Source organism: Rhinoderma darwinii, chromosome 4 (genome assembly GCF_050947455.1).
Source record: "Rhinoderma darwinii isolate aRhiDar2 chromosome 4, aRhiDar2.hap1, whole genome shotgun sequence".
Taxonomy (NCBI): domain Eukaryota; kingdom Metazoa; phylum Chordata; class Amphibia; order Anura; family Rhinodermatidae; genus Rhinoderma; species Rhinoderma darwinii.
Window position 1 is genome coordinate 374,293,324 of NC_134690.1, and position 8,528 is coordinate 374,301,851.

General features: G+C 38.8%; 1 protein-coding gene across 8 annotated transcripts in view; it reads right to left on the reverse strand.

Annotated features, from left to right (window-relative positions):
* The window catches only part of EHBP1 (EH domain binding protein 1), a 300,325-nt gene that overhangs the window by 42,714 nt on the left and 249,083 nt on the right, over nucleotides 1-8,528 (reverse strand). The window lies entirely within an intron of this gene.

Sequence of the window (8,528 nt, forward strand, 5' to 3'; positions counted from 1 at the left end):
CTTTTACAAAAAGTTTCCTTTAGAGTTAATGGGTTCAGTAATTTATTTTTTTACACCAAGAAAAACACATCATACAGCCATAAAAAAAAAAGTAGAAATCCCTATTTAAAGGGGTTATCCAGGATTAGAAAATCATGGCGGCTTTCTTCCAAAAACAGATGTGTCTGGATTTGCATCTCAGCTCTACTGAAGTAAACGGGGCAGGTCTGTAATACCACGCACAACATGTGGACAGGTGTAGCGCTGTTTTTGGAAAAAAGCAGCCATGATTTTCTAATCCTGTACAACTTCTATAAAACAATGAGGTTTGGATCGGACGACGGATCCGCCACAGCATCATTACAACCAGAAGTATTTGATAGGTTGACATGGGTAGGGTCAGGTTTACACCTGCGTTGGTCATTCCGTTGTTCTGCTCGATCAGAGGAGCAGAATAATGAAAATACCGGAAGTGCTAATTTTCGTTGTACGACAAACACCATCGGCGCCCAACAGAACCCATTGACTTTAATGGGTTCTGTTGGGTCTCTGTCAGGGTGTCCGTGGTTTTACTGGAAACTTTTTGGTATTTTGGGCCAAGTGTGTGACGGAGCCTTCAACGCAGATGTGAACAGTCCCTAAGACCTATTTTCAAAAAGCCCCATCCTCACGCATTTTAATGCAGTAAATCACACAACATACCTTGTAAATAACTTAGTTAGAATGTCTTAAACCTGAATTCTATACATTTTATATTCCCTAGGTTGATTGATACCTACTGTTCGCTGTTATCAGCTATTTCAGTAAGAGCAGGGGTTGACTGCAGAGCAGACAGGTAGTCCAGATACATGCGAATGAAATTATCAGCTCTTTTTATGCTGCACTTTGATAAACTGGCGACTTCAGCTTTTTCGATGCCCTATAAACTATATTGGGTAACGACCAGGGCATATTATCAATACCTTTCCAGTTATAAAGGGAAACATCTTTCTTTCCTGCTCATGTCATACCGTAAAGTAGATCTTAGCAAACACAACATTTCAAACAACAAGGCACTCGTGACAGCTCATTAACCAATGAACCGGGGAACGATGCGTTTTATTTTATTTTTTTCTTTCCCGTGTCCACGCACAAAGCTGGCATAAAAACAAAAGACGACTATATGGATTTAAGCCAATATGCTAATGGAATAGTCACTAAACCATAATCTTGTAAGATTCTGCTCGTCAAGTACTAAAGGAAGTAAAACCAGTGAGAAGACATTGGAATTATGATTGCGGCACACACAACAGGCCGCTTCTATCACAACTCAGAAGGGTATTATAAGCTAAACACTTTTTTTTCCCCTTACTGCTGAAAGATTATACTGGTTATCCCATTAAAGTTGGTAAAATGCCATTCTTGTGTCTTAAAGCTCAAGCAATGGAGGTCAAGAAGTATATACTGCTTCTTACAAGGCGAGTGTGGATGTAATCTTCCCAAAGTTACAATAATTAATGTTAAGCTTCTTTAGCAATACGTTTCTGAAAGAAGTTGCCTGATAATATACTTAGAGGCAGGCTAGCTGTTTGTGTTACAAGAAACGGCTTCCATGCAGCTCACGTACGTCAGCTTAAATCTTTAGTCAAACGAGGGCGATGATGAGCCGCCTGACTTATAAACGAAAAATAATACTTAAACACACATAGGTGAAACAGGCAGACAGCCGATGATAGAACCCTCTGACCGATGGTTTTAAGAATGTCATGGATTTACCCTTACCGGATAAGCTCCCTTTTCTACTAAACGTCACACGGTGTGGATGTGGCTACTGACAAGCGAAAAAGGAAAATTTTATTTAAGTAAAAAATAAAAACATTCATAAAAACTATTTAGGAGAAGCACAAAGGGAATAACTTGATTGCGGAGAAAAATAAAAAAATTCCCCTTCTCAATGAGGTATAAAGATTTTTATTAAATTGGTGTTATTATAGTAGAGACATATACCGCAGCGCTGTACAGAGAATGTAGTAATTTACATAATCTTCTAATGATATTAGGGGTCACAGTCTAATCCCGCTATCTCAGACACAGATAGTCCCACACATTCAATCTGAAGATGGCCATACATTAGTGATTTCAGACGGCCGTTTTCTGAAAGATCAGTAGTTCATGGTTGGTCTGTGGAGGTTGCCATTTTGGATGAAAACACCAGAAGTAAAAACGACATATCACAAAGCAATCGTGGCCTTGAACTGTGGCCTGGTCTGGGGTTCTATTGACGGGATGAAAATCTATCGTTTGACATGAACGACTTTTCACCGACTGCACCCGACAATGACCGAAAAAAATCCAACTCGGCAGATCAAGTTTTCCTCATCTATCTCCCTCTATATAACATCTTTCATGCTCAGGTTACAAAACGGCGCCAACAATTAGCAGTGTATGGCCAGCTTAAGGCCAATTGAATTAATAGCCTATAACTTGTACGTTTTTTTTGCGTTTGAAGGAAATCAAACCCAAGTGACTGCGGCAGCCAATAAACATATTGACGTTACGGACGTGACCGCTGCAGTCAGTGACTAGCTGTCATGGACACGTGTCGGGACAATGTGTCGTCACTTCAGTGGTGTAGAGAAAGAGCGGTAGGGGGACCAAGAAACTATCGGCACAAGAGCGGCAGGGGATTTGGAAATAAGTACACGCGGTTTTTTAAAAAATATTTTAACACAGGTACAGTTTATTTACAAAAAATCTACAGGGCTGAAAACCACTTCCAAAGAGTTGTCTAACTGAAGACATTGATGGCATATCAATAGTATATGCCATCAGTGTTCGATCGGAGAGGTCGCTGAGACAAAGACTTTAATTTCACAAATCCTCTGTTAGATCTAGTTTAGACAGTGCTGTGTCCATTTGTAAGTATGGCCTTTTTCGGTGTTTTTGAATAAATGTCCTTGTTTTTATCTGTTTTGTCTGTACATCAGGAGCTTTTCGCTCCAGTTAGGGACTCGCAAGTCTGGGGATCCTTGTCGTGGATTGCGAGCTTGCGTCCTTTTGGCCAGAATGATCACTAATACCCCAGGTATTTTTCATTATTACTTATATTCGCTTCTTTTGGACACAGCCAGGTCTTTGATGCTGGGAGAGCATGGTGTGTTGTTGTTTGGCCTAGCAAGCAGGGTAGCCCGCTCTATGAATTATCAAGGCGTCACAAATAGGCTTCTACCTGGCTAGTCACGTTGCGCCTCATGACTTACACACTATTCCTCCATGTTTCACACACTTGCATCCCATTATTCATTTATTTTTTAGGCACTTCACTCATTACTGCCCCCTATATTTCACTCACATTATTACACTTGCACATACACTATTCATTTATTATTTCTTACTACACATCCCATGCACCACATACCACTCCCCTCAAGACTAGTGGGAGTGGCTATTATTATTTAAAGCACCTGCTCACTCGCCTTCATCAGCGTTTCAGACCTGGCTGTGTCCATTTGTAAGTATGGCCTTTTTCGGTGTTTTTGAATAAATGTCCTTGTTTTTATCTGTTTTGTCTGTACATCAGGAGCTTTTCGCTCCAGTTAGGGACTCGCAAGTCTGGGGATCCTTGTCGTGGATTGCGAGCTTGCGTCCTTTTGGCCAGAATGATCACTAATACCCCAGGTATTTTTCATTATTACTTATATTCGCTTCTTTTGGACACAGCCAGGTCTTTGATGCTGGGAGAGCATGGTGTGTTGTTGTTTGGCCTAGCAAGCAGGGTAGCCCGCTCTATGAATTATCAAGGCGTCACAAATAGGCTTCTACCTGGCTAGTCACGTTGCGCCTCATGACTTACACACTATTCCTCCATGTTTCACACACTTGCATCCCATTATTCATTTATTTTTTAGGCACTTCACTCATTACTGCCCCCTATATTTCACTCACATTATTACACTTGCACATACACTATTCATTTATTATTTCTTACTACACATCCCATGCACCACATACCACTCCCCTCAAGACTAGTGGGAGTGGCTATTATTATTTAAAGCACCTGCTCACTCGCCTTCATCAGCGTTTCAGACCTGGCTGTGTCCATTTGTAAGTATGGCCTTTTTCGGTGTTTTTGAATAAATGTCCTTGTTTTTATCTGTTTTGTCTGTAGATCTAGTTTAGACAGTGCTGTTTTGAGGCAGGTTTAGATAGACTCAACAAATAATGGAGTTGTCTGACAAAAGAGGGTCTGTTTATTTTCAGGAAACAGTGCCACTCTTATCCACGGTTTGTGTTTGGTATTGCAGCTTAGTCCTATTCATTTGATCTTGGACAACCCCTTAGAGCTGGCCATAGAAATTAGATTTTTGTCAGCAGGAAAGTAGAATTTGACAGGTTGTATCTTACCACGTTCCATCCTATGTTCCCGGGAGGCCGCTTATCACACTGCCCTTGTTGAAATAAATATGCATGCTTGGTCGATCTAAGCATACATGTTTATAGATGAGTCTGACAGGATAGCTGTTGCAGTTATCTTATGTCTATGGTCACATTTATACATAATTTATATTATCCAGCAGCCTGTTATCAATGGACCCACACAGACCAACCCAATTGTTATGCACAACTAGATTGACTTTCTCTACCCCGACAGAAGGCTAACCTGCAATGGTGAAGGCAATGACTCTGCAGTAACAACTGTACAACTACCATGTCCATGTGATATCATTTCTGAAGACTTCCTGAAAAACTCAGAATGGCAGTCACCTCTATATGGTAGACAGGCATTTGGGGTTCACTTAAGAATCAGGTTTTATATATCTTTTTGTCACTAAAAATATTTTGTGAAAAATACGGTAAATAAGTAGCTAATATTTGTAAAAGTAAATGACAATGTATCCCTTGACATTGGGCCTCATGTAACAAAACTGTCTCAGATAAATAGTAGACATCTGAGCTATTTTATCCAAAATGATAGTAGAAATTTGATTCGTTGTTACGGGGGAGAAGGTCACATTTTATCCTAAAAAGATTTAATAAGATGCCCCTATATCAAGAGGACAAAGAGAACAAAAAAAAAAAGCCACAAAATACGCAAAAACGAAATAGACAATTAAACAAAAAAAAACAAACACCCATGAAACCAGATAACTGTGGATGAAAAACGAAATAAAATTTGGCCATATATATGACAGAGGTTACACGCGATACTAATAGATCAATGGGTAAAGCAACCGATATTTTGGGTTGCTCGTATCGCAATGTGCTGTGTCACTGTAGAAGTGTTTGCAATCATAAATTCAAAAAGGAACAAAACAGAAAATGTTTAAATTCAGAATTAACGATACCAAAAGAGAAACAGATTATCAAAAATTCTGGATCCGAAAAGACAAAAAAAACATAAAAAAAATAAAATTATGGTTAGGTGTTCAACTCTGCCAGGAAAACATAGAACTTAATGGAGAAGTCGAAAACCAGCCATACACATGAGATAACGGTCGTCAGAAAGCTATTTCTCCCGACTCCACATTTACACTCAAGCTGGCTGAGCTTGCATGTTTATTTCAATGGGGAGAGGGGAGTAAATTACTACAGACATCTCTGAGAAAAAAAGGATCTGACATGTTGAGATCCAAAAACATCGCAAAATCTGTCGTCGTGGGACAGTCAACAGGCCTCCGGACGTCTTTCATCTAATGTGTATGGCCAGCCTAATACAAGACATGTCAACATCAGTTTGTACATTTCCTTATGCAAGATTGTGGATTATCTAAAAGACTGGAAAAAAAGAGACTTAAAAATATTAGAGGGTGGAATTTTTTCATTTCTCCATTTACAGATGAGAATATAATTGAGATTCATATAGTAATTCAGTTAAAAATGGTGCAATCTACTATAGATGAATAAAAAAAATTGAATATGTAAATCATGACCAATGTCCCCAGCTCTATATATGAAAAGACCAGTGCAAAAAGAAAAAAATCTGATCCAAAATTCAATATTGGTAATAAAACCGCACTTCTATTTCTATTAATATTACATTGTCCTCTCGGCCCATCATTTTCCCACTTCATAGGCATACAATGATAACAATGTGAGGAAAACGGCAGCATTGGAGGAATACGCGAACAATGTCGTCCTATAAAAGGGTCTGCGGCTGAAGGACACCTGGCTCCCTTTGGTGAAGGCATAACAAGTTTATTAAGTAAGCGCCACCTCTGCAATTCTAATCCCCTCCGGCTTCTTCCACACACCGTTTATTGGTTAATTTTTCATAACCATGAGCATCATTAGGGCAATGCAGTAATTAAGAGTTGTTAGAAAGTGAATTCTCAAACTGCAGATTAGAAAATTAAACTATTTCCTGATTACATATTAATGGAGCACAACAATAGCAGTTGCCATAAGCTTGGAAGGCAACCAAGGGATAAATCTGTGTACTTAATTACCATAAACAATGGCTGCATAGAAATGAAGTTTTACGCACATTTCCTTCTGTAATGTGTCTGATATCAGTACACACTTGACAATTCTTGTTCAATTATCTCTATTATTTAATGCGCTGTGAACGGCTCTATGTAAATAAAATTAACCACCCCAATTACTTTGAATTCATCTAGGGACAAATGTAAAAAATAAAAATAAAAAAAAATATGAAGAATTTGCTGCAATGTCTAATCTAAAACATTACAGACGCTTTCACTTGATTCTGCCTATATTCGTCTGCTCTTATTTAAGTACGCTTGCTAATTTAATTACATTTGCCGCCAATGGTCAATCAGAAACAGCAGAACTGAGGCGATTTAATTAATTCACAAGGACTGTACGGGCGATCAGTGAGAAATCTGGTGAATGGGACAGTCGTACATTATCAGCGCTTTTTACCGCGCAGGGAAACGTATTTGTTCATTGTAAAACTGCTCATTAAATGAAAAAGTAATAAATAGTTCTATACAGATGCAAGTATAAAGAACGGGTGAATTAAAAGTCAGGAACCACTCAAGCAAAATATACGTCTTGGCATTGTTAAATGGTATAAGCCTAGGATAAAAAAAAAAAAAAAATCACAGGCTTTTACACTCGGTGGTCGCTGCACAACCGATGAGGATCACAATTTTCCTATGTGGTCAACCATGGTTACCCTTATGGTACCCTGTATATTTTCAATGCTTGCTGAACACTTTGCAGAGGTCATTTACTCAACGTCTTAAGACACAATGCTAGGCTATTATTATAATTATATAATGAATAGGGGCTATTAGCCTGTTTACAGCGTGGCCCCTCATGGTAACACGGCGCTCCCCCCCCCCCCCCCATTTTTCCTCCTGTTTTCCTTCAGTTCCTTTTATGGTCATTAATTAAAGGTCATTTGGTTTAACCCTCTTTTTCCCCTATTTTTATTTGGTACTTACCTGTATGAGGTCAAGTTCAGGTCAGTGGTGCCCCACCCACTTGGTCTTGGCACGCACAGGTTCTGGAAAATTCCTATGTGGCGGGAAAATCTGGTGTTTTCATTGGTTCCCTTTGGTAAAAAGGCGGGAATTTTGAATATATATTCCCAGGTTTTGGAGTGGTCTGCTGCCCGTCCGAGTTGGATGAAGAAGAGGAACATCATTGCCCCCCCCTCCATTTTATTGTTGCGGTATCTTGTTAGTGGGGGGTTAGTCGCCCAGTTTATGGGTAGACAAGGTCATGAATTATTGGTATAATATTTATTGGTTTTTAATATTTATTAAAATATTTGGTATTTATTACAAGTTTAATATTTATTTATTCAATTTATTATGTAACTCCTTAATAAATACCGTGGCCATTTTATTCCACCTGCATTGTCTCTTGGTCTTTTTTATTAACTACGTTTTTAGTATGTGTGTTTGGAAGGTTGGGTGGCGCTTGTGTTACCATGTTACTTATATGATATCCCACATCAGCATCACGTACAGAAGTCGCTGTCCCAATGGGGCTCACAATCTCATTACAAATTTAGCGCCCAATTTCATAGGAAGCCAAATGACCTATCAGTACTGTGTTTGCAATGTGGGAGTATCCGGAGGAAAACCAAGCAGGCACCGGGAGGACAAATTCCTGGCCCATGCATTAGGCACATTTAGACCTACGACACAGTCGGCTCCTAGGCAAAAGGGCAGCCGACTGAGGACTGTATACATTGCGATAATACTTTATGGTGACATTAGTCTAACAAACCATGAACCTTCTTCCAGAAACACGCGTAATGGTTTCCTCCATCTATTACATACACACACACACATATATATATAAATATATATATATATATATATATATATATATATATATATATATATATAAAAAATGGTCTGTGCGCTTTATTCTTTACTACCTTTTATTGATGAAGCGAGAGTAATGCAGGATTTTTTTTTTTATATAGTATAGCAATCTTAGGATGACTAACTTTAATGTTTTTTCTACACTATACAGCCCTCATTTACAGCACGGTTTCCAGTGCTGAAAATGATACATTTGTATATATCTTATGTATGTGCTTGATTTTCACATAATAATCCACCTATTGCATATGATGTAAGTAGCTGTAA